Source organism: Tursiops truncatus, chromosome 2, assembly GCF_011762595.2.
Source record: "Tursiops truncatus isolate mTurTru1 chromosome 2, mTurTru1.mat.Y, whole genome shotgun sequence".
NCBI lineage: Eukaryota > Metazoa > Chordata > Mammalia > Artiodactyla > Delphinidae > Tursiops > Tursiops truncatus.
The window spans coordinates 13,814,970-13,841,877 of record NC_047035.1 but is presented as its reverse complement, the minus strand read 5'-3'; the positions used below and the strand labels follow the sequence as shown (position 1 = coordinate 13,841,877).

The following is a 26,908-nucleotide window of genomic DNA, read 5'->3' as shown; positions in this document are numbered from 1 at the left end:
GTCTACCTGGACACCCCTTGCCATTGTTACCCGGCTGTGGGCACAGGGATTCCTGTCTACTAGGCTCCCTTGTAAATGTAGTGAGCACTGGCAAAGAATGGGAGGAAAAGGCCAGAGCATCAGAGGTTTTTTGATGCAGCTGTTCTAGAGCAAGACCCACGGTGCAGAAAACCAAACTCTGACAGCGGGTGTTTGCAGCAAAATAAGGGTTTATTTGCAGGGTGCCAAGCAAGGGGGTGGGAGACCAGTCTCAGATCCACTCCATCTTGGTCTTTGAGTTAGGGCTGTTTTAAACGGGAAGAACAAAGAAACTGGGATTAATCATTTTGTGACATTTCTGTGACATTTCTTAACTGTCGTTTCGCGAGTCAGGATGCCTCTGGTTTATGATTCTCTGGCCAGATGGTCCAAGCCTCAGGGATCTGTGAGCTCATCTTGCTCTGAGTCTTTACGTTAACGATGACCTCCATAATAGCAATTTTACTGTATTAACAATGTTACCGAGAACAGCCATCTTTGTCATCTGACTCTGTTTGATTCGTGTTCAGTTAGCACAGGATTGAGGTCAGAGGAGACAAGAAAGGGATCAAGGTTTTGAATAGAGAGATTAATCATAAACTCTGCAAGGGAACTCGGTTTTAGAGGGACTCAGTTTCACAGTCAATGGCCAAGTCCTTGACCTGAAAGCTGCCTCGGGTGCCCGTGTCTTCATGAAGGGCTTTGCCTGGCTCAGAAAAGCCTTGCAGCTGATAAGCTTTGTGAAGTCCCTGGCCTGCCTGTTTCCACCAAGTAAAGCACGCTCAGCCCTTTCCCCTTCCCTCACTGGTTTAGGCAGATGGCCCAGTCCGTCACAACCAAAGCGGAGAAATGGTCTGAGCTGACTCATTGAAGAACAGTAATTCCTTCCAGAGAAGATTCGCCATTCGTTTAGACACTGGAACGATTATTTGCTGGCGGACAGCTGTAATTACTTTTTGCTGCAGGTAGGCAACTGTTCCAGAAGTCAAGCTAATAGAATTACTGGTTTCTGAACGGCTTTTGGAACAAGTAATTTTCAACAAGTCAGCACAGCATGTTCAGTGAACTTTCCACCCAGGACAAATCCCTGCCTCTGTGGCTCCGCACTGCAGGCAAGATGTGGGTTCTTCGATGGGGCACTTTGGAACTGTAGGGGCATTTTTCTTCCAGGACCCTTCGTTTGAAAATGGGACTTGAGCAAATCGTGCTTGGAGATATTTCATGAGCTTGCACCAAATCACTCTTCTAATTTTTAATTACTCTGGGAGTTGGCATTAAATTGTATCAACCAACTAACCAACCTTTCTAGCAATAGCAGGGTAAATCACTTTCCCAGTCATGGTATCCCATGGTAACTTCTCCCTCCATGCTACCCATTTCTGAAGAGAAGTTAAGGGAAAAATAAATCCAGAGGGCCTTTTAGTCAAGGTTCCTAACAAGATTACCAACTACTGTAGACTGTAGATAATGATTTTGCAACTAGATTCTCTATTTGATAAGAAAAAGCCCTTTTGAATGCTTGTCAACATTGGACCCTATCAGCTGATTTGATGTCTAACAGATTTTAAAAAGCACATCCATGGTCTGTTGGGACAACAGTTCCTTTTACTGAGAAGTCTTTGAGGTATTTTTTGCTGTTGTTGTTGTTGTTATGAGTACTAAACATTCCCGCCTCCTGCTTTGCCATCCACTAATTAGCTGAGCTCTGGTTTTGAGTGGGCTGGGCCATAACTGTTCTCTTTGTGCCCATGAGTTGGCTTGTCCTGTTACCTGTCCAGGGGAAGGAGCAAACGCAAAACTGTATGACTTGGGAGAAGACTGGGCCTACCTTAACTCTAGTATCATAAGAAGAGACAGGTCTGCTTTTAAGCAGATTGAGAACACTGAGTTGTTGAGAGTCAAGAGAGGATGGACTATATAGACTATTGATCCGGAGACTGTGTATGGTGAGAACATTTAAGACTTACCCGCTTAGTAACCTTCAAATATACAATACAGTATTGTAAACTATAATCACCATGCTGCACAACAGATCCCTAGAACTCATTCATGTTATGACTAGAAGTTTGTACCCTTTGACCAATATCTCATCACCACCCAACACCCCAGTTCCTGGCAGCCACCAATCTACTCTCTATTTCCATGGCTTTGGGTTTTCTAGATTCCACATATAAGTGAGATCATATAGTATTTGTCTTTCTCTGTGGAGACTATTTTTCAGACTTTTTGACATATGGTCAATGCATAGAGACCTGTTAAGGGAATTTATTTCAAGCAATTGGTGTTATCAGTCTGCTTTATTGATATGCAAATTCATTAGAGTCTGGGATCCCCAGAGAAGGAACTGTAACCCCACAGCAAACTTCCTTTGCAGCCCTTAGAAATCAAAAAACCTTCATTCATTGTTAGGAAAGTTGAAAGTATGCTAGATAGCTGTCCTCAAAAGCCTGAAAAATGCTTAGCTGAAAATCATTAAGTAGGTTTAAGAAACTGTTTACTGTTTAGTACTACACAACATTTAGTATTACCACAACCTTTGCAAGTCATTCTGATGGGGGCACTAAAGTCACCCTCAACTGCAGGACCCCAGCTCTAAAACATCAGGAGGGTAGAGTCTGCAAATTGAGAGCATATGAGTCAGAGCAAAAGTTTGGAATCAGACAGAACTGGGCTCAAAAATCCCACTCTACCACTTCCTACCCGTGTCTTCCTACAATCCTGTCTGCCTTGCAATGGGGGTGATGAGATAATGTATGTGAAGCACTTAGTGCTGTGCCTGGCACATAGTAAATGCTCAACAAACAGTGATCAATACATTAATTATGCTGATGGATCATGCTTCCTTTAAAAGACGTACACCAATAACATTTCAAAGGGCGTACCCTTTGCTAGCCAAACCTCCTTTACGGAAGATCTAACATTCTGGGTGTTGAGGAAGATTCTAAGGTACCCATGAGACCCATACTATCACAAAAGGTCAGTGTGGTCACTTATCACAAAGTGTGGTCAGTGGGCCACTGCCCCAGAATCACCAATAGTGCCTGTTTATAAAACTGGTTTCTGGGCACCCTAGAAGGCAGGCTGCATTGGTCAGGATTGGCCAGGCTATGCTGCAGTAAGAGACACACCCTAGAAGCTTGGCGATTTCACCTTGAAAGGTTTATTTCTCACTCACGCAAAGTCCGCTGTGGCTCTGAGCGTCCTCCAGGGCATCTCATTTTCAGCAGGGGCTCGGGGACGCAGGCTGTTTCTCTCTGGTGGCTCCACTGTGGAGATAAAGCCTCTTGCTGTTGACGTGGCAGGTGAAGAAGACCACCAAAGTGACTCCTGGCACATCTACTCACAGTCTGTTGGCCAGAACCTGTCACGTGATCCCGTTTACTTCCAGGAGCTGAGAAAAATGGTGAGGAGGGTGGATATCTGAAATGTCTCTCTCTGCCTCACTCACTGAATCATTCTCTGGGGTTAGGATCTAGGAATCTACATTTTCAAACTCCCCAGATGATACAATTCAAAGTTAGCCATCACAGGGCTGTGATTATCTACTGCTGGCAATGTTCCTTTTTGGGATAAATAATTTGAAATAATGGAAATGAGAGAGTGGCTCTGTCAACATAATAATTAAACTGGGAGTCTAAGAGTCTAAAACATTAGGCTCTTTTCTAGCTGTTATGTTAAGTGTAGCTCTTAGGTACAGATGCCTCTGAAATCTGTTTCTGGTCCAGACTCTCCACTGCCTTCAGACTGATATATACTCAGCCAGGGTGTCACAAATCTCAAACTGTTTGTTCATCTCTACCAAACCTGTCCCTGTGTCGTGTCCTGGGACAGTACCAACACCCACCCTCTCGGGCAGCTTCCAAGGCTTCGTGACTTGGGAGTCTTCCTTGGCTTTTCCCTTTTTTTAACCCCTCAAAGCCAGGCATCAAGACTGTGTTTCTGTCTCTTCACCGCACAGTGCGTCTGTTCCCATCTCTCTTCCTCCACTGCCGTTCCCTTAGTCCAGGGTCCCATCATCACCTGCCCTGGTCCAGCTCCTCTCTCCTCTTTCTCCCAAATTGCTGCCAGGGTGATGAACTCCCCTTCATGATAAGCATTTCCTCGTTTCTTCCCAGCAAGACTCCTCTCCTCAGCCTTCTCTGAGCTTACTCTTTTCCCCTTCACTGTTCCCCAGCATACTTCTCTCACACAGCTATAATTTGAACTCACCTGTATCTGCTACACTGCAAGCACCCTGAGGACAGACAGCAAGTTTGCCTCTCTCAGGATGGGATCCTCATGGTCTGACACCACACTCAGCACATAGTAGGTATGAAGGGAGAGACCAGTGAGGGTGGGGAGCTGCATGGTGCCTGGCACCCGGTGGGTGCTATACAAAATTTGTTGAGAAGAGGATATCCAACCATCTTCCTCTGCTTAGTTATCCTGTCCTGCAGCTATGATCAAAGATGAGAAAAAGAGGTGGACCGAGTCAGCATGTTCAGGGTGTCTGAGTAATATTGTTTTGCAAGCAGAGCAGCATTTTAATTTGCAGAAAAACAATTCTGAGTAAAACCAAGTGAATTAAAAATAAATTGCATGAGTGAACTAATTCCCAGTTCAAGGAGGGCTAACAACTGAAAGTGATATCATTTTTCTTAATTCACAATAGAATCCATAAATATTTGGGGGAGTTAAAATAGTAGTGTTAATATTTGTTATATTCCTGAACATCTACAACAGTATTTATCCACACGTAGTAAAAAGTGAGCCAGAAATATACTCAGAATGTATTTCTAGGAGCATGTTTGTGAGCCATTTACATACTATACAATGGGTCTCATGTCTTAAATCATAATACAATTTTGTTACAAAAGTTTTCTTATCTCTAGGTCTGCTCTTTCATATTTTTAAGGCAAGACTTGGCACCTCTACTCACTAAAGATTTCCAAAAAATGACCCTCAAATAGGAGACTCTACAAAAGAGGGTAATGTTCTAATATGTAGATATAAAGAGATAAAGAGAGATTAATGAATTAGAAATAGTACTTGGAAAATAATGAATTCTTTTTTTATATTTTAATTAAAAAATTTTTTTTGATGTGGACCATTTTTAAAGTCTTTATTGAATCTGTTACAATATTGCTTCTGTTTTATGTTTTGTTTTTTTGGCCATGAGGCATGTGGGATCTTATCTCCCTGAGCAGGGATTGAACCTGCACCCCCTGCCTTGGAAGGTGAAGTCTTAACTACTGGGCCACCAGGGAAGTCCCAACAAGAAATTCTTTTAAAATAATTTTTAATAATATGTGTGTGACAAAGTGAGAGAGAGGCATGGACATATATACACTACCAAACGTAAGGTAGATAGCTAGTGGGAAGCAGCCGCATAGCACAGGGATATCAGCTCGCTGCTTTGTGACTGCCTGGAGGGGTGGGATAGGGAGGGTGGGACGGAGGAAGATGCAAGAGGGAAGAGATATGGGAACATATGTATAGGTATAACTGATTCACTTTGTTATAAAGCAGAAACTAACACACCATTGTAAAGCATTATACCCCAATAAAGATGTTAAAAAAATATGTAAACTATTTGGAAACTAGAGACAATCAAAAATAATAAAACAAAAATCGGTCATAATTCCTCCCAAAGCAGTTAGTTACTAAATTTTTTGATTTATCTGAAATTTCATATGATGTATGGTGTAGGGGAGAAATCAAACTTTATTTTTTTCCTGAATACAAGTTAGCCAGTTATCTCAACTTATATCATTGGGTAAAGCCTTAGAAGAAGTTAATTTCCACTTAAGCAAACCAAGATTGCACCTGTGTTGGCGGCACTTCCTGAGATCCTCTGCTTTTGCCACAGTTCTAAACTTTCTTGGTTCTCTGACTGAAGGGAATATACCAGCAGCGGTGGCCATGTTGCCCACTCAGACCCCAGCCCCGACATTGTCTCCTTCTCTGGGAAGACAGGAGGACTAGTCAAACCAGAACAGGGAGTTCCAGGGCGGCACCAGCTGAGGGAACAAGTGGAGGCAGAAAGGGTGTCACAGACATTTTCCAAAAGTCTGAATGCATATGCCCAGGATACCACCTCTTTGAATCTAACCTAAAGAAATACTTTCACACATGGACAAAAATGCAAAGGAAGCACTGACCACTGCAGCATTATCAGTTATCAGCAAAAACATCAATAGGAAGTTGGTTACATAATGATAAATCTGTATTATGGAATACTTTGCAGTGATTAAAAAGAATAAGGGGGGGAGGGAGAGAAGGGAAAGAGAACGACTGCAAAAACATATTAAATGAAAAACCAAGTCATAGAATAATATGTATGATTTGATCTTGTTAATGTAAAACGAACCCTCATAAATGTGTATAATGTATATATGATATATAAAATGTAATATATACAAAATATGTATTTATACATATATAAAAATATATAAAATAAATAAACATATATATACATATATAATATATAGTATATATTTAGAGTATTTAGGTATATGTAACGAGAAAATGTTTTGAAAAGATGCAAATTCCACTAAAGAAATCACAAAAGGAATTGACAGGGGGAGTGCCGGAAAAGAGAGATGGCAGAGACGCTGTTTTACATTTTGCTCTAAGTACTTCTGTATTTTTAAAAAATCTTTTACAATGAGAAATGCAGGAAATGCTTATTCAATATTTTCAAAAGACAAAAATAAACATATAAGAAAGGAAGACTTTCATGGAAACCCTAAGCCCATTTATGCCAGCATGAACCAGCATGTTCCCGACTTGCCCGACAGTGGGGTTCAGTCTTTATCAGCAGGTGCAGCTGAAGGCCAGCCCACAAATTCCTACCCATGACTCGAAGCTTAATCTGGGAAATGCAGAATGGAATACAGGAGAACAGGAAACACAGGAGTCCCAGGAACGCTTATATTAAGGACCAGTTAAACCCAGAATTTTAAAAAGTAAAAGGAGCCAGAAATGATGACTACAACAAAAAGAATCATCACCCCCACGGAGAGGGCCAGGCCGATTTTGTTCTGGGCTGGACTTGATTAGACCATGGCATGAAAAAAATGAAATAATTTTTTTTTTACTGTCTCAGAAGAAAAATACAGAAGGTGTGTCTTGAAGTGACCGAAAATCACAAAGTTTTATTTTTTAAAGTGGAAATGATTCTCTCTTTTGCCACCTGGTGTATCTTACGAAACTGATTTACTAAAGGCTTGACCTTTGGGTCGTCCTATGTTTATAGCAGGTGCCAGATTAGATTCCATTAAACTGGAATAAAAAGCACCTGCCCCAGCCTGCAGCATCAGCCCAGTCCGAGGGCCGTCTGAGAGAGCAGGGGCATGGGGAAGCCTCAGGGAGGGAAGACGGTGGGCTCCCCTACCTGTCAGGTGTCCTAAGGAGAGCACTCCAAGGGACCCTGCTCCTCAGACGCTGATTTCTATTAATGAAGGAAGTACTCAGGAGAAGGGAGGGGAGCATAGACGTAGTGGATTATGAGGAAAACACCACTGCCACCACCACCTTCTTTTATAGGTCTGGTCCCAGAAAATGTCACCTTATTTCCCAATTCCCACCCTACCCTTGCCCAGGGGTGAGAAGGGGTGAGAAGAGGGGAAAAATGATTTGCTTTGATACTTGAAATGTATTAAAACCTGCAGACACTGACAGTCTGCTCCTCTTCCATGCAGCAGCGTGGGGCAGTGATGAACCTAAGGAGAGAGATCCTGACAGCTGAGAACACTCACAGGTTAAGTGGTTCTGTGCAATTCCACACCCCTGCTGGTATCCCCCAAAGGACGAAATCCCAGAGTACTGTTAAGTGAGACAGTCTCTTTTATCTAAGGCCACTTTTTCTATTCCGTCCTCTCTTGCTGCGTGCTTTCAATTACCCTTCTCTTGCTCAATTATTTAATCTTTACCCCTCAACTGCAACTTTTCAGCATGCGGAAGGCCTTCCCATTTAAAGAAAAATAACCACATTCTCTTGTTATGGACTAAATTTTGTTCTCCCCAAATCCATTTGTTGGAGCCCTAAGCCCCCAATGTGATGGCATTTGGAGACAGAGCCTTTGGGAAGTGATTACATTTAGATGAGGTCATGAGGTTGGGGCCCTCATGATGGGATTACTGCCCTTATACTCAGAGGAACCAGAGAGCTTGCATGCTCTCTCTCATTCTCTCTCACTTTCACTTCCCACCATGTGAGGACACAGCAACGAGGCAACCACTGCAAGCCAGGAAGAGAGTTCTCTCCAGAAAGCAGCCATGCTGGCGCCTTGATCTTAGACTTTCAGCCTTCACAACTGTGAGAAAATAAAAGTCTGTTGTTGAAGCCACCCAGTCTATGGCACTTCGTTACAGCAGCCCGAGCTAAGATGGTCCTACACTCTGCTTCCAGGAACTACTTCTTCCACCATTTCACAGCCAAATTTCTGGAAAGTGTCAGTGTTTATAAAGCCTGTCTTCATTGCCCTTCTCCCACTCATCACACCCCTCCAGTCTTGCTTCCTCCATTTCACTAGCCCAAAGAATCTTTCTGTTAAGTTACCAATCACTTCCATATTGCTACATCCAGTGGACAGTTTTTGCCTCTCTCAGGTGTATTTGACCACTCCCTCTTCCCCTGGCTTCTATGAAGCCACACTCTCCTAGTTTTCCTCTTCTGTCTCTGGCTGCTCTGCCTTAATCTCTTTTGTGGGCCTATTTTCTGCTATTGCCCTAGGCCCTCTTCTCTTCTCCCTGTAGACACTCTCTCAGCCGGGGTGCACACCTTCAATTATCACTTACATGCCAGTGATTCTAATTTTCATCTTCAGCTGGGACCTTCCCTCTAGGCCCCAGATCTACAAATGCTGATCTGACGATTCTAAGAGGAGCACCCCAGGACCAGCATGTCCAAAGTAAACTCACAAGTTTGCCCATAACATGGTTCATTCATGCATTTAGACAAATGAGTCCGAAATCTAGGAATGAATCATTCTTGACCATTCCCACCTCCATCTTACATCCAATTTATCATCAAGGCTCACTTATTTTGCTTTCTGTGACCAATTCCCTTTATGCCCCTTCCTCTCTCACCTGCTCTATTGCAGTAGCTTCCTAAATGGTATACCTGCATCTATTCTTGCTGTCACCAACCCATGTGATATTTTTCAAAGTGCAAATCTGATCACATCTTATTCCTGCTGAAATCTTCCAATAAAGTTTCATTGCTCTTACATTATGACCAAAGTCCCTAATGCAGGCCTAACCACGCATCTTTACTTCCGTTCCAGCTTCCTCTCACACCACACAACCCCTCACTTTCTACTCCACAGAGGCCATGTTTCCTCCCACCAAAGGACCATGTCATGTACTGTTTCCCCTGCATAGAACACTCTTCTACTGCTCTTCTTCTTGTCCTGTTATGGGTTGAATTGTGGCCCCAAAAAAGATATGTTGAAGCTCCAACCCCTAGTACCTCAGAAGGTGATCTTATTTGAAGACAGGGTCTTTACAGAAGTAATCAAGTTAAACAAAATGAGGTCATTAGGGTGGGTCCTAAAATACGACTGATGTTCTTACTACAAAGGGGACATCTGGGCACAGAGACCAACATGTACAGAGGGAAGGAAATATAAAGACACAAAGGGAGAAGGCAGTTATATGCCTTGGGAGGTACATCTACAAGCCAAAGAACACCTGGGGTTGCCAGCACACACCAGAAGCTAGATAAGACAAGGAAGGAGTCTCTCCTAGAACCATCAGAGAGAGCACGGCCCTGCTGACACCTTGATTGCGGACTTCTAGCCTCCAGGACCACGAAATAATACATTTCCAATGCTTTAAGCAACCCAATTTTTGGTACTTTATTATGGCAATCCTAGGAGGCCAATACATCCTATCAATCCTTCTGTCTCATTAACTCCCATTCAGTTCAATCAGACTTTCTCAGGGAGTATGTCCTGGACCTCCTGGCTAGGGCCCCTATTAGATATACACAGCACTCTGTTCTCCCCTTCATAGCACTTACCACAGTTACAACTTGACATGTATTTATATGATTATTTGACAGAATCTCTCATTAGACTATAAAGTCCACTGCAGTAGGGACTGTGCCTTTCTTTAGTTTATTGTGCTACTCCCTGTGCCTAGCCTAGTACATCACACATACTGAAGCTCTATAAATATTTGTTGAATAAATGAATGAGAGAAAGAGATAAGAGGGGCATGCTGGAGATGGAACTAGAGGCTAAGACCTTAAAAGAAGACAGGCTGGGAGACAGTTTAACATGATAATAATTTCCAGAAGGGCCTCAAAATACCTCTGCTGTCAGCTGGTGCTATCATTCCATAGAAGAAAGGTTTGAAATGCACATATCCCTGAGAGAGATAAGACATTAACCTAAATTTGCATTAGCATATTAATAACATCCTTCCCAGAAAGTAAGCTCGAGGAGAAGGTGTGTCATGGAGAACACTAAATCAAGACTCTGAATGTCTGAAGATGGAGGCTGTGACTTGATGATGGGAACCAGGGTGAATGGTGTAAAAAAATAACCTTTCTTACGTCACAGTTTTGTTAAGGGTCAGCTTACCATTGGCCAGAAGCAAACTGCCAGATTACTACTTACCAAGCGTCGACGAGACCCCTTCCCAGAGAACTTTAACACAGCGCTTCACTGACACTTGGCAGCCAGGGAACCACTTCCTCTTCAACTAGATGATGCTGGGGGACAGTGAGAGGATGGGTATCCGGGACCCACCCAACCCACCATGCCCTTGAGTTCTGATCACAAGGTTCTTCTGCTGGAATTAAAATGGAAAAATCTTCACCATTGATCAACATCCAGATCCCACAAGGTACAGGCCACCACACACAGCCGGTTCACAAAGGACAGTCAGCTTTTCGGGGAGATCAAACTTTAGAACCCAATAATGACAGGAAATGATCCTCACATTTTATTAAAAAGGATTTGCTGAAGATCAGCAGAAATAGAAGAGAAAGTTGTGTTTTTTTTTGTGGTACGCGGGCCTCTCACTGTTGTGGCCTCTCCCGTTGCGGAGCACAGGCTCAGCGACCATGGTTCACGGACCCAGCTGCTCCGCGGCATGTGGGATCTTCCCGGACCGGGGCACTGAACCCGCGTCCCCTGCGTCGGCAGGTGGATTCTCAACCACTGCGCCACCAGGGAAGCCCCGATAGTTGCTTTTATAAAACGTTTTTAGAGCTACAGGAGTTCATTTTTTTTTGTTGTTTTTTTATTCTCTACTGTCAACATGCCTTCAATGGCAGCAAAAAGGGAAACAGATTTTTCTTCATTGCCCCAACTCAGGATATATTTCTAGAATAATGATTAAACACCCCTCAAAATGCCTCCCATTCATACTCTCTGAAATTGTTAACGTTAGTTTTATAAAGGATTAGTCTAAAGTTTACTGAAATCTTAGACTTTTAGAGTTAAAAGGGATCTTTGAGTATGTCTGATCCAACCTCCCTCCAGTGAAAAAATATATTCTACAAAATTTCCAACAGTGACCTCAACTTATGCTTGAGTTTTCATGGGAACAATGATCTATTTTACTTCTTTTCTAGCCAAATTATTCCATTACTAAGCAATTCTACTTAAGCTTTTTTTTTTTAACATCTTTATTGGTACTTAAGCTTTTTTTAATATATCTTATTACATGGAACTCTATAAAACCAGTTGGCTCCATTTAAATTTTACGCTGGTACCTTATTCTTCCAAAAGTAATTGCCTAAAAAATTACTTAATTGAATATTTAAGTGAAAGGCACAAAATTGGCAATGATTTTATTTTTGCACTTATGACCTCTGGAATATTCCTGTGGCAGGTGTAAAATTAAGCTAAATTTTGAAATCTAACACAAGTTTCAACATGTACATTACACATTTGCAGTCTTTCCCCAAAAAGAGCTTTAAGCATTAGAGTGTTTTCAATCTTTACCTTTTTTAGTGAAACTTGAACTTCACAAAACAGTCATTTGTGAGGTATCTTTCCTACAGTGACTCATTTTTGTGAACAATTTCATTTCTATAAAATATATTGTTGGCACGTGGTATAGTCATTTAATTTTATAATGACAGTATATTTTAAGAGTAAAAGCAAATATAGATGATTTAGAAATTCTGAAACATAAATTGAGCAACTGGAAGTAAAAACCAAAAGCTTTCTCAAATATGTTTTAAATAAACCATTAGAGTCAGAGTAAAAAGAAAACTTTTAACTTTGAGCAGAATTTTAGAACATTTTAAATGTTCATAAAAATCTCAAAATATATAACCAAAATAAGCAGAAAAATACAGAGGTCACAGGCTTCTGATTGGGCTCAATGTGGAAATAACAATCTACACTGTTTCCTGAAAGTCATTAATAGGACTTAGTCAAAACAAGAGAGAAAATTCTAAAGAAAGGAGATCTGATAATTAAATCATGAGATGATTAGCAAAAGCATTTACCTTCCAAGAGGCAGCAGGAAGAAGGTAATCTCAGCCAACATCTCTATTCAGCAAAAAAGAGAGCCCCGAGAAACGAAACTGAAATGACTTAGCTAGATCTCCCCTACTGTTCTCTATAACTGATAGGGGCTGCTGCTGTTTGACTCAGTTGTAAGGACTCATACCGATGAAAATTAGTTATAGCAATTGCTTGTACTGTCAGCCATGTTCAAATGCTGCCTTCTATACTGTAATAATCACGTTTCAACTTGAAAGGGATGAAAACCTCCACAAATACTGAAGCATACTGAAAATAAATTGAAAACCAGTGGGAAATAGAGTGTGGTTTAAAAAGCTTCATCAGCAACTTAAACAGAAGAATTACGACTTGTGCCCCAGATAAAATTTCAGAACGGACTTCAAAAGCAATCCTTAGACTATTTTCAGTGTCTCAAAATATGTTAGTGGGAAGAGAGGCATAACAATTTTATTTGGATCTGTTTTGGACAAAAGAAAGTTTAATTAGAGACAAATTCCATAATTCACTTAGGAAGCAGAGTCCTTTTTCCTTGGTTTTTTTATTTACAATATTTTAAAGTTACAGTTTTGAAAGAGCTGAAAAATGTTTCCTACTAACTCTCCCATGTTCTCTGTGGATAAAAGTTCTGTGTTTTGGATCCTTCACACGACAGAAGATAAATGCAGGAGATGGAAGGAGTGAATTCCACAAACACTCAGCCTAGCTGCAATGTGAAACCAGCAACTCTAATAATTTATAGCTATATAAAAAGAAAAAAGGGAGACTGCTACACTTCACAACCACGAGGAGTAGCTGATCACAGCTTTCATACAATACGCATGCAAGCACTTCCCCACAATCACTTCAAAGAACCATTCTCTTGTTCCAAACAATTTCAAAAGCAAAGGAACTACCTATAGCCATTTAGAAAATGAAATGCTGTCTAGAAAATAATTATTGGGATCCATAAACAATTAAAATTGGAGGTAGGGGATACTTAGATTTACTTGGATTCTTTCTTAGGAAGTTAAATTAAGAATTATCAAAGAAAATAAATTTCAAAATACTGTATAAACTCCTTTGGAAGTAAGCTACATATAAATAAGTAGGTGTTCTCTTGATCTGTTCAAAAATCATCTGACACTAACAGATATACTACCCTGTATTTTGGTAGTACCATTTACGATCCATAAGATGGCAGGCCTAGATTTCATAGTGATATTCTTAAAAGTGTAAGTATACTGGTTGCCTTGAAATAAATATTGAATATTATCAGCAGTGTGTGGCTAGTAATAATATTAAGGGCATCTATCAGATTAAATTTGGAAATTATGAAGCATGGAAACTATTAACAAGCTAATGCATTCTATTAGCTCATAATGAATCACAAAATACTACAGCCAGAAGAAAACTCACGATCACCTATTTTAGTCTTGCCTTTCTCCATATAAGGAAACCAGAATCCAGATTGCCCAATGTCACAGGGCATAGGGAATAGCAGAGAGAGACCCAGAATCCTGGTTTTCTTCACCCCAGTTGGCATTAATCCTAACGTTCACTGTATTTCTTCAGCTCCTCATGGTGGCATCAAAGGCCACATAACTGCTCTGCCCTATCTCACTGCTCTCAAACCCCACTTCTGTACTTCTCCACAGACTGCCTTTTACTTGTCAAAGTGTCTCTCATGAGTTAGCACTCTGTTCTGCCTGGACCCCAAGCATGGAATTCCACAACTCTCTTCATGAATTTGTTCGTGTGTTTCTCAAACTGGGGTGTGGTGATATGGAGTGGTATTTGAAGCTACAGGAGTAGTTAAGTCCTATCTCTTAGACAGGTTTTTGGAGGTGCAACATCTTCTTAATTGAAAGAAATAAAATATGTATAAATTTTAAACATGAAATACATGAAGTTTCAAAAAAATGTGTAGCATTGGGTAGACTAGCTCAGGCCAGCAGCAATAAATCTCTTCTGTTCCCTATCCTGTCAGGGATACTCTGGTGAAAAGCTTACAGCTGTACAGTCGGCCCTCAGGTTCTGTTATCGGTGGATTCAACCAACTGTAGATTGAAAATATTCGGGAAAAAAAAATTCCAGAAAGTTCAGAAAAAGCAAAACTTGAATTTGCTGTGCACTAGCAACTAGTTACACAGCATTTACATTGTATTAGGTCCTATAAGTAATCTAAAGATGATTTTAAGTATATTGGAGGATATGCATATGTTATATGCAAAGATCACGCCATTTTGTATAAGGGACTTGAGCATCTGCAGATTTCGGCATCCTCAGGGATCCTGGAACCAAACCCCCTCACATACCAAGGGTGACTGAACCTGGTTAAAAGGTTCCTTTCCTTCAGAGCATAGCCTGGAGCCCACCCTGTCTTCTGTGAAGTACCTAAGGTCATGTTACACTTGTGTCCTAGACAAACTATCACACTACTGCCGAAATACTGTGTAAATGGTCCTAAGATAAATTTAACTTCTATGTGACAAAACATTATATTATAAACATTATAATGGAAATCAAATATCAACTATTATACAACTATCATATGGGATACATATGTAACAGATAGAGACAACTGGTTGGCAGAATTCTTATGGGCAAACCAAACACAGTAGACGGAATTAATAAAAATAAACCAATGTACTACTTTTAGAGTTTTATACTGAGTTTTTTCCATTAAGCATTATATGCTATAGAGAAAAGTACGGCGATCCAAGAAGGTGAGCTAGAGGACTTCTGACCAATTACCTAATCTGTCTTGGTCTGCTTTCTATTTTCTCATCTGTAAAAAAGAGTGAATTGGATTAGGAAGGGGGGAAAAAGTCTAGAATTTTAAATTGCTTTTTCTCATCTTTTGCTCTACCATCTCTTTGGCATAATTTTTTAATGAATGTAACATAAAATAATCAGTGCCTAAACCTTTTTTCTATATATCCTGACAGTGATTAATTCAGTTACTTGAAATATACTTACTTCCTTAAAAATTCGCAGCATATTCATGGGTTAGAAATCTGTAAACTAGTCCATGTTGTGAAAAACACAAACGGACTGAGGAAGGATTCCAGATTACGTGACACTAGAGACATGACACTTGAATGCAATGCATGATCTGGGATTTTACTTTTCTATAAAGAACAGCAGTGGGACAATTTGCAAATTTTGAATGAAGACTGTAGATTGGACAGTATTGGATTGGACAATGTTATTATGTCCTTTTCCTGATTTTGATAATTGTACTATAGTTATGTAACATGTAATAGAATGACCTTATTTCTAGAATTATACACTGAAATGTTTAGGGACAAAGGGCTATCATGCCTGCCACAAGGAAGAGGGAGCACAAGAGAACATGTATGAATGTGCCAATGTGATAAATGTTACCATTTGGGAAATAAAGGGTACATGGGGATTCTTTGTACAATTCTTGGAACTTTTCTGTAAGTCTGAAATTATGTCAAGTAAAAAATTAAAAGAGGGACTTCCCTGGTGGCACAGTGGTTAAGAATCCGCCTGCAATGCAGGGAACACGGGTTCAAGCCCTGGTCCGGGAAGATCCCACATGCCGCGGAGCAACGAAGCCCGTGCACCACAACGACTGAGCCTGTGAGCTGCAACTACTGAAGCCTGTGCGCCTAGAGCCTGTGCTCCACAAGAGAAGCCACTGCAATGAGAAGCCCTCGCACTGTAACAAAGAGTAGCCCCCGCTCGCCGCAAATAGAGAAAGCCTGCAGACAGCAACGAAGACCCAACTCAGCCAAAAATTAATTAATTAATTAATTAATTTTAAAAAATTAAAAGAAAGAAATCAGAAAGACAACTTGTTTGATGGCTGCATATAGAACTACAATGGAAACCAGATGTAGAAAGATTAATGAGAAAGGAAAATTGTTCTGGAAAGAAATCCTATTCATTTACAATACTATATTTCTCTGGAATTTGAGTTTATGATACTAGACATAACACACTATACTATGTATTGTAGAAAAGGATGCTCCTAGTAAACATTGGTGTAAGGATTCTTATTTGATAAGATAAATGTTTCTATAATGCCATTCTGTTTGTGGCTTGCTTCTTTACTTTTTTTTTTTTTTTTTTTGCTTCTTTACTTTTATGTTCTGCTTTAGTAAATCTTTACCAGTGTTACAACTTAAAATCTCTTCACAGACAACTCACAGGAAGAGTTTCACTAAGAATCGATGTAAAAACATACCCCAAGTGATTAAAGACAGTTTTGAGACTATGAAATAGAAAACATACATGACAAATAGAAAAGCAATTTAAAGTAAATTTCCCCCAAAAAATGATATTTCAAAATTTACTTTACACCATAAGAGGGAAGGAAAGGCAAAACAAACAAAACAAAAAAGTGAGCTCTAATATATGCCCTCTCTGAGTGCATAGGTAAGCTGTTCTGATGTCCCCAGGATTTAGCACACAGAAGTAACCCTTACTACTTTTTTATGGTATTCAAAGAGCCTGTAATAAATTATCTTCCATATGATTATTAACAAATGTATTTTTCAATCACTTACTAAATGTATTAATTCTTTTTTTTTTTTTTTTTTTTTTGCGGTACGCGGGCCTCTCACTGTTGTGGCCTCTCCCGTTGCGGAGCCTAAGGCTCCGGACGCGCAGGCTTAGCGGCCATGGCTCACGGACCTAGCCACTCTGCGGCATGTGGGATCTTCCCGGACCGCGGCACGAACCCGTGTCCCCTGCATCGGCAGGCGGACTCTCAACCACTGCGCCACCAGGGAAGCCCTGTATTAATTCTTAATAAAGAATCACATAGATTTGTCTTCTGTAAATCCTTGTTTCTGATTTATCCATCTCAAAGTTAAAATACCCCTGAATTGAGAATGCAGTTTGGGCTGAGGGAGAGGCAGGAAGATGACATTGGGAAGTATACAAGTTATTTTCCACAGTATTGGTAATTTTCTAATTATTTGAATAGGTGGTGAATTCACTGGGGCTTATTTTAATATGCTTAATAATTTACATTTACTATATATATTATTTTATATGTATCAAATATCACATAATAAAGGTGTTTTAAAAGAACATATGTAGTATTTTCCCTTTTAAAAGCTACATTACAAAATAGAAGCTTTTCTTCTTTCATTTAACTCTCTTTCTTCCTCTCCAACTATTTTAATAGTTATTGATTCAGATGTTCAACATACACTTAGTTAGCAACTATTATATGCCAGACTTGGTTGTAAGCATTGAGGGTATAAGCAAACGTAAGTGTAACTAACTAAATAACTAACTAAATAAAACTATGGTCCCTGCCTGCATGTGGGTTATAGTTTAGTTGTGAGAATGTAAAGGGCAGAGCTATGTGTAATTCTTTGCAAGCTCGGTACTCCCAGAGTACCTTGCCCAGGTAAGAACCTCAATAATGTTCACTGATGATATTGATGATGCTTGCACCACCTATAGATCTTTTTTATGGGTAGAAGATTCTTTATGTTGTAATCAGATCATTTTACCATTTAAAATAGACTTCATCCAGCAACAAAGAAATCTGTCATACTGGATTCCTAAAGGCCACTTGGAATTACATCCTTTTGGGAAATCTCAGCAACCTTGTCTTCCTGAAATAATAATCATCGCAACAAGTTTCCAGGTAGAGGTAAAGAGTTGTAGACACTTGTAAATTTTGTTTGGTATCCAGTTATACCATCATTAATTATTCACACAGAGAAGAACTCTCAAATGACAGCTTGTGTTCCCTCTCTGCACCTTTTAAACATACAAGTTTTACACAAATTCATAAATCTCAGGTTCCAGATGACAGGGTTTCTCTTTATCAGTCTTTCTGCAATAAAATTTAGCAAACCTGATGTTAATTAGGAAGAGCAGCACAAGGGAAGTAATACCAAAAAACCCACTGGTAAACTGTTCTGAAAATAACTCAGGCAATCACCACTCATTCTCTTCAATGAAAATACTTTTTCAAGATAATAAACAAACTTTGATCAAAACATCAATTGTACTAAATCTCACAGGAAAATGTTCTGTGAAAAATCTTATTTACGTACTCCAGGTATGTAATTGTATATATTTCTTTAATTGTATATATTTCAGGTTGTACAGACTTTAAAACAAATGAGAGACCAGAACTTAAAAACTTCAAAGACTAGATTTACCAATATGGCATATTATAATTTGAAAAATGCTTGCATAAGTGACGAATTACAACTCTTATCTTAATGAAAAAAACAATGCTATAATGTATTTTGCCTCCCAAATTCCAGTAGCAAAAAGATGGCCCTTTTTTGCTTTAAAGTCTTATGATTAAAAACAACAATCAGTTCGAGTATTGAAATAGTTCCCTTAGTGCTACGTATACAGTTGATCAACTAAACTACGTATGAATGCCTACGTATGTAGTTATCTACATAGATAGATCATATGTGATCATACAGTGGTGAGGCCTAAACACATCCCACTGAAGAGGATTTTTAGATTTTAAATGTCTTGGTTTTGATTGAGTCTGAAAGTCTAGACTCTATGACAAGAGTTGCAGAATTATTTTGTGTATGTTTTTCTGGGAGGTTTCTATGGCTTTTATTAGACACCCAAAGGTGCTGATGACCCCCAAACCACTAATAACCATGACCCCAGGACAGGGTAATAAGCACTCACATTCAAGGGTATCTGACATACAGAATGAATTTAATAAACATTGTTGAATGAATCTTGAATGAATATCCTTTTTCTAGAGCATCATTAAACTTTTCAGTGCTGTCATCAGAGATAAGTGTTGACTAGAAAAATCAGAAAAAAAGGGGAGAAAAATGACAAATCAAGACTGAGTGATTACTATATGCAGGACAACGGTGCAGGTGGTGGGAATTTTTTTTTAAGGTAATTTCTGTTTTTAAGGAACTTATGATCTAATTAGAATGATAAAAACACACAAAATGATGTAAGAACATTAGCAAAAGGGAAAAAGGTAGTCAGTGTATTATAAAATGTATACTAGAACTACTGACGATGAAAAGCCTTTCCTAGGTTTGAAGGATCTTTGACATATATAGCGTTTAATTTTGCCATCTATAATCAGGAAAAGACCAGAAGTATAAACGGTAGCGAGAGGTGGAATAGAAGGGGTTGGAATAAATACTCTTTTTACGGTCTTTGGTGATTGGGAAGACAGTACCAAGGGAAACACAAAATAATCCAGTTGTTCTTGAAGGGCAATTGTTCTTGACGCTCTTCCTCCTTATTGCTAGTGTATTTTTTGGAGGGGCACGGTGGGGGGCCATGGGGATGCTTACTTGACCAGAGCATAGGAAAATCACTCCTCCAGTGCTCTGAAACCATTAAATATCTTTAAGCAGGTACTACCCAAGGTCTTTCACCCAAAGGCAAATGCACTGAAAAATTCTAGTTCACATTCAGAAACATGCCCAATCAACAGGAATATTTGGAAGCATAACTTGGTACACCTCCAGGCCACTGCTGTTGGCACTCTTCCTCTATGAGGTTTCTGAGGAGTCCGAGTAGAAGGCCAAGCCCAACTAGCATCTATATCCTTTCCCCATTTTGATATCATGAGCTTTCGTAAAGTGAGGCAGAACTGTAGCAACATATTTTGCTTACTGGTCTTATTTCCTTCATATAGAAAAATATGTAGGAGATACATGACGAAACCAATGTTGGAGAAGACAGTCCAGGAGTTCAGCCCAACCACAGTGGTATTTGTTGCTTTTTCATTCTTCACTTCAAACTTAAAGTACATAAAATACTATAATTTAAGAAGTATCGGGGACTTCCCTGGTGGTCCAGTGGTGAAGAATCCACCTTCCAGTTCAGGGGACACGGGTTCGATCCCTGGTCGGGGAACTAAGATCCCACATGCTGCAGGGCAACTAAGCCCGCACACCACAACTACTGAGCTCGCACACCTCAACAAGAGAGCCCGCGTGCCGCAAAGTACAGAGCCCACGTGCCCTGGAGCCTGCACGCCACAACTAGAGAGAGAAAACCCACACCGCAACAAAAGATCCCGCATGCCACAGCTAAGACCTGATGCAGCCAAAACATAATAAAGACAATTAAAAATATATATATCATTTCTTGGATCTTCTCCTCTAATTCCACTGCTAACACTTTCAGATTAAGGGTAATTCATGGACCAACTACTGCATACAGTAAATGGGTTCAACTTCCAACTCTGTCACCATGGGTGAAGTTGGATAAGTTATTCTTATAACTTAGTTATTATAACTAACCTCTTGTAACTTAGAGGTTAGCTATTCCTCTCTAACCTAAATTTCCTTATTTGTGAAAAGGAGTGAATAATAAGGTTTTCGTGAGCTATAAATGAGATATTGCAAGGAAGGATATTGCACGGCATTTTGTAAGGGCTCAATAAATATATGCCATTATTCTTATCGCTTTCATTAGTCTCCCTGTGTACAGTATCACTGTAAAATTCACCTCCCACTTTGCTGCCACATAATTATTCTGAACTCACCTCTGATTCTGTCCGTCTCTTGTCAAAACTCTTCAATGGATTCCATGCAACGGCATCATCTTATCTTCTGGCCGGGAATGTGTGGCCATTCTCTATCTAGCCTGAACCAACCTGCCACCAGCCTGTCTCCCAAGAGGCCCCTTAATAACAGATGAAACTTCTTCCCCTTCCCTAACATACCCTTCTCTTTTCAGCTTGGTAGCTTTGTTCCTGGTATTCCCTCTGTGTTGAATGCCTTCCCCATGTACATCCATATAAGTCGCTGATCCTCCAAGCTAGCTTGGATGCCACCTTCTCCACAAAGCTTTCTCTCATCCCTCTAGCAAAGTGAGTTCTCCCTCTGGATGCCTGAAATACTTGTTTTCTTTTACCTTGAAAAAAATGTTATTTAGGTTCACATTACCTCCCAACCCAAAATACAAGTCCTTTAAAAACCAAGGTTTGAATCAGTTTTATTTTATATCCGCATGGCCCCTAGTACAGGGCCACACTCACAACAGATACTTGAAAAACATTATGGAATGAGTAATCAAATACTCATCATAAAGTAGACAGTAAGAACAGAAGAGGGTAAAATAAAGCACTGAGGGAGTCCAGCGGAGGAAGAGGTTATCTTAGCTAACTTTGCATTTGAAGTCTTTAAGGATGTTAGAACTCTGCTAGGCAGAGATGATAGAAATCAGAAATCGAGGCCCAGAGAGCAACGTGAATGTAAGATGGAGGGGAAAAAGCACAAAGATTAAAGAACAGTTCGTACGGCCAAAATTTAGGAGTTGCAAAGGGTAGTAGATTATTAGGACTGAAAGATCAGATTATGGAGGGCCCTGAAGGAATTCCTGAGGAAACTGCACTTAAGGCTAGAGGCCATAGGAAGCCATGGGAGGTTGAGGAGGGAAATTATATAGTTATATATGTGCTTTAGAAAAACTACTCCATCAGCTGGGCGTAAGATAGAACTAGGGGTGGGAGAACAATTTTTGCAATAGTTAGGAAAACAGCCACAGTGTCTTGAACTATGGTGGTGACATATAATGGCAAGAATGTAAAGGTGGGACTTCCCTGCTGGTGCAGTGGTTAAGAATCCGCCTGCCATTTCAGGGGACACAGGTTCGAGCCCTGGTCCAGGAAGATCCCATGTGCCGTGGAGCAACTAAACCCATGTGCCACAACTACTGAGCCTGCGCTATAGAGCCCACACACCACAGCTACTGAAGCCCGCGTGCCTAGAGCCCGTGCTCTGCAGCAAAGAGAAGCCACTGCAATGAGAAGCCCGCACACCGCGACGAAGAGTAGCCCCCGCTCGCCGCAACTAGAGAAAGCCTGCACGCAGCAACAAAGACCCAACAAAACCAAAAATAAATAAATTTATTTATTAAAAAAAAAAAGAATGTAAAGGTAAAAGAGAACAAAAGAGGACAGGGTGGAAAGAGAACTACAATGGAGCAATGGAGAAGGAGTGGGGTTCTGAACCTGGCCTACATGGAGACAATTCAGGTCCATAAACTTGGATGGAAAAGTAGAACATCTCTTTTCACTAACCTCTAAGTGAAATGTAGCATGCCTTCAATTATGAATACAGCAATGAACCATAGCAGCATTAGGCTTCATCAGATTGACAAAGGGGTCCATGGCATAAAAAAGAATTTCTGTGCTCCAAAGTGACGAAATCTTTAGGAGAGCCTTTACCAGAGATAAAGATTAGAACTGAATAAGAAAATTCCGAAACAGAAAGATTGAAAAGAAAGAAAACAGAGGAAGAGAGGAAGGAAGGAAGGAAGGCACGCAGGCAGGCCCTGTGTGGGGACTGAGAGAAGGAAGGACAATAAAGATGGATAAAATTATGTTTGAATTTGGACATGCTGAGTTTCAGGCGTCAGCCCACACTTACCTTACACAAGGACATCCCTTTTCTTGAGCCCAGTAGCCTCCAGCTGCAGGGAAACCTAATCGCCTCTATATAGTAGGAATCTTCATTTCCTATTCTGTTCATCCTCCCATCTTGTGGGAATGAAAACAGTCCAAGGGTGACCAAATGTCCTGGTTTGCCTGGGACAGAGGCGCTTTCTAGGACATGGGCCTTTGATGCTAAAACCAGGAAAGACCAAGGCAAACTGATGTGCTAGTCACCCTAAGGGCCCTCAAATCTGGCCTGCATGCAAATAAGGCTACAATAATACTATGCCTTCAATTAAGAAAAAAACTATGCTATTTAAGGTTTATTTTAGATCTGAGTTTGTCAATCTGTTCACCCCACAAAGCAGAAAATACTGAAGGAAAATCTTCCTCTCACAGTGTCAGACAGTTATTGGCACTCAATAAATGCTTTAGTAACTGAATATCATTATGTCAATAGTTCTACAATTTACATAGTGCTGGCACATTCCCATCTCATGCAATCGTCACAAGGACTGGGAAACAGACTTGATTCTCTTCATACTACAGAAGAAACCAAGACTCTGGAAGATGTAGTCCTTTGCTCTACCTCACACAGCAAGCCAAGTGGCGGACTCCCAGCACTGCAGCTGACAAAGAACACTGAATTACTGCGTGTTCCACAAAGGCACGAGTGGTTGTTGCTATATGGCGATTATGCAAAGCTGCAACTGTCTTTCTTTTGCAATGTCCATGAACTCAGTGGTCTGGTATTATATTGATACACAGTAAAATGGAGTGTAAGTTTTAGGCAGAAAGCACCCTAAGGTAAAGTGATGGTTTGCCTATGGGAAAAGGCATAAAAAGCCAATGATTAAATGTTCGAACTCGGTATGATGAGGTAAGAGAAGCAGTAACTTACACATCAAATTGTATGGCCAATGGTTCCAAAACTATGCTCCCGTATGCAGCCTCTAATTACAAAACCCATACAAGGCAGTGACTGCGCCTGTATTAGTCAATATAGGAATCAATACAAGACCCTCGTGTGCCTGTAATGATCAGTCCAGGAACCTTGGACCGGGATGGGAATGGTGAAAGCCAGGATACATAAACTTGGATAGTTAATACTAAGGCTTCATTCAAGCGAGAGGCCTGGCCTTGCTGGGTTTATTGGCCCCCGTAACTCACCAACTACCTCTCCCTGTAGCCATGGCAACACCCACACCAAGGCAGCTCCAGAATTCACCTTTGGATACCCACACTGCACCGAATTTGCACCTACGCAGCTCAAATAAAACCAACAGAGACATCCCTCCCGCTAAACCAAGACAACCATGGCCTTTCTCGTTTCTCCAGCTCTAATTCACCCAGGGAACATAGTCTTTCTTTTCACCCATATCCACTGAAGAGAGTCCTGGACAACGACCACTTCTGCTGCAGTAAAAGATAAGAAGAGGGTTTTTCTCTTTTTTGCGGGTGTGGATATCAGAGACGAATGAAAGCCGGATGCGCGCGCGCGCGCGAGCACACACACACACACACACACACACACAGAATAGTTGCCTAAAAAGGTAACTAAACTGATAAGATCAAAATAATTTTCAGCCAACATCTCGTAGCATGTCTGTCAGGCAAGTTCCGTTTTGCTCCTGCAGGCCACTGTCCCTGCAGCCGGTAAATAGTTTCCAAGACGGCTACTGGACTTACAGCTCTAAAACACAAAAAACGCATTCCCTGCAGGCGCACAGCATGAGCAAGAACCATGACGTATTCGGGAGAGCTTTCCAGAACTGCTTTCCAGCCCGAGCAAGATGCCCAGGAAGCAAATCTCCCTTTTGCTTCTAGAAATGGAGAGGAATCAAATCACACTCCCCGCGCTCGCCGAGAGAACGCAGACCCAGCGGTTTTCGGGAAGCGGCGGCTAAACGTCCTGTCAGACCCCCTCCTTCCTGGATGGCCACTCGGCCCTGAGCCGGGAGCCCGCGAATTCTACCCCCTCCACCTCCCTGGCACCTGAGCAAAACCGAAACAACCCACCGCAATGGAAAAAAGGAAAAGAACCCCCTCCACAAAACTTCTGTCGCAAAGCGTTTTTCTACTGGCCCAAGAGCGCCGTGAAAAACCCCTTTGCGTCTGGGACGTCCCGGCTGCCACTAGTAAAGATGGCGGCCATAGGCGGAGCCGCTCCCTCCCGAAGGCGGCCGGCTGCCCCTCCAGCCATGAGCATTCACGCCCACTGCGGCTTGACGCATTGCAGGTGCGGCGCGGCCAATCAGGCGCCTCGACTCTTTCCGGCCAACTACTGCAGGGTCGCGCTGGCCAATCAGAGCATCCTTGTCAAACTGAACGAGGAAAGCAGCCTCGGCAGCGCCAACTAAACAACCGGCCCCAGAGCAGCGCGTTTTGGGGCGTGGAAAGCTAGAGCTGCTGTGTGCTCCTCCGCGGGGAGATATAGTGCCCTCGGCCCGCGCCCCGCCCCGCCTGCCCGCGCGCGCTTGAAAAGCTTAGGCTTGAGGCTCGTCTATTCTCTTCCCCTCGGAGGGACGGGAAGCTAGGAGTTGTTTTAAGAACAATGCTGAGTTCCTTTGCCGTAGCACGTGGCACTCCGGGGGGCGATCTCAAACCACTCTCGCCCTGCCTCCTGGCTTGTTGAGGCCGCGCTCGTTACGGTTCATCCGGCACGTTGTGAGAAACAGTTGCCACTGGTGAAATAAGAAAAACCTCCCCTTATCTCCAAAACCTGACTCGATCCGCCTCTGAGACGACCCTTCCTGTTTACGAGCGGAGGCCCAGCCGCCCGACAAGCATCCTTGTGGGCACTTTTGTTTCAGAAGGGCCCTTTTCCATTTCCCTCCTGTGGTCCCGCGGGCTCGCGTTTTCCGCCGCGGCCGAGCAGGAGGGGCCTGAGGGGGACGCGCCAGGAGCCGGCCTGGGGGCTACGGGACAGACGAGGGTAACTTAACAGGCAGTGAGCTGAGAGCCAATGGTTAGCTCCTGGGTAGACCGACGGGGAGCTTCTTGTGTCCTGAGGAAAGACTCTCCTAGATGGAGGAGAAGGCTTAGTGAAATAACCTGTCAAACGTGCCAGATCTGGTACCATAGTGTGCCTAGTGTGTAGTCTGTCTGGGTTTCTCTAATCCCTCACTGTACAGCCAAACAGTCTGAGATCCAGGAGGGTCAATGGACCCTCCTGCAGTCACACAGCAACTGAGGAGCAGAGCACAGAACAGAATCTAGGTTGTCTGTCTCCCAAGCCCGTGTTTTTCTGCTATAGTAACACCTCATCTTCTGGAGCTGATGGCTGTAGTGTGAGATGGCTCAAGCATTTGGGGAGCTTTATTGTATAATTGAAGGAAGGTATAGGAATTAAGGGAACTAAGTTGTCTCTGAACATAATTTTCCATTAGTGTCCTACAGAGAAAGTTAGCAGAGAAGAAATGTTACTTGGTTATTCTCACTCCTGTAAGAATCTAGCTAAGAAAATGAAATCCTCTGGATTTCTTAGAACTGCCATTTCATTTAAATGTGATTTTATCCTCTCTGATTTTGACACAATATGACTTGGATGATCTAATGATTTTTGTGATTGAACTACTGTATATTCCTGTTTCCAAGATTATGCTATTAATGGTCTTTCCTGAGGTTTTACAACTTGTGTGTCTGCTCTGTACCCGTGTAAAAGTTGTTCTCTGATCTAAGGCTATAGTTGCCAGCTGCTGTTTATTGCTGCTTCTTAGGCTTTTACTCAAAGCCTTGATCAAAAAGGAGAAAAGCTGTGGTTTTCTTTTTTTTTGAAGATGTTGGGGGTAGGAGTTTATTAATTTATTTTTGCTGTGTTGGGTCTTCGTTTCTGTGCGAGGGCTTTCTCTAGTCGTGGCAAGCGGGGGCCACTCACTACCGTGGCCTCTCTTGTTGCGGAGCACAGGAGACACGCAGGCTCAGTAGTTGTGGCTCACGGGCCTAGTTGCTCCACGGCATGTGGGATCCTCCCAGACCAGGGCTCGACCCGTGTCCCCTGCATTAGCAGGCAGATTCTCAACCACTGCGCCACCAGGGAAGCCCTGTGGTT

The 26,908-nt window shown here is 41.6% G+C and overlaps 1 long non-coding RNA gene across 7 annotated transcripts; it reads right to left on the bottom strand.

Annotated features, from left to right (window-relative positions):
* Positions 1 to 22: 22 nt before the first annotated feature.
* LOC109547310 (uncharacterized) lies at positions 23 to 25,170 on the bottom strand. Of its 7 annotated transcripts, none has more exons than XR_004525000.2 (6): positions 22,853 to 25,170; positions 20,965 to 21,335; positions 5,824 to 10,800; positions 4,228 to 4,454; positions 3,194 to 3,409; positions 25 to 284 (listed from the first exon to the last, which is right to left on the bottom strand). It is a non-coding gene; the product is annotated as an uncharacterized lncRNA (long non-coding RNA). The 7 variants fall into 7 exon arrangements; XR_012329872.1 differs by having other exon boundaries at positions 51 to 284; positions 5,824 to 5,961; positions 10,626 to 10,800; positions 20,965 to 25,165; XR_004525001.2 differs by having other exon boundaries at positions 52 to 284; positions 5,824 to 6,017; positions 10,626 to 10,800; positions 20,965 to 25,165.
* Positions 25,171 to 26,908: the final 1,738 nt, after the last annotated feature.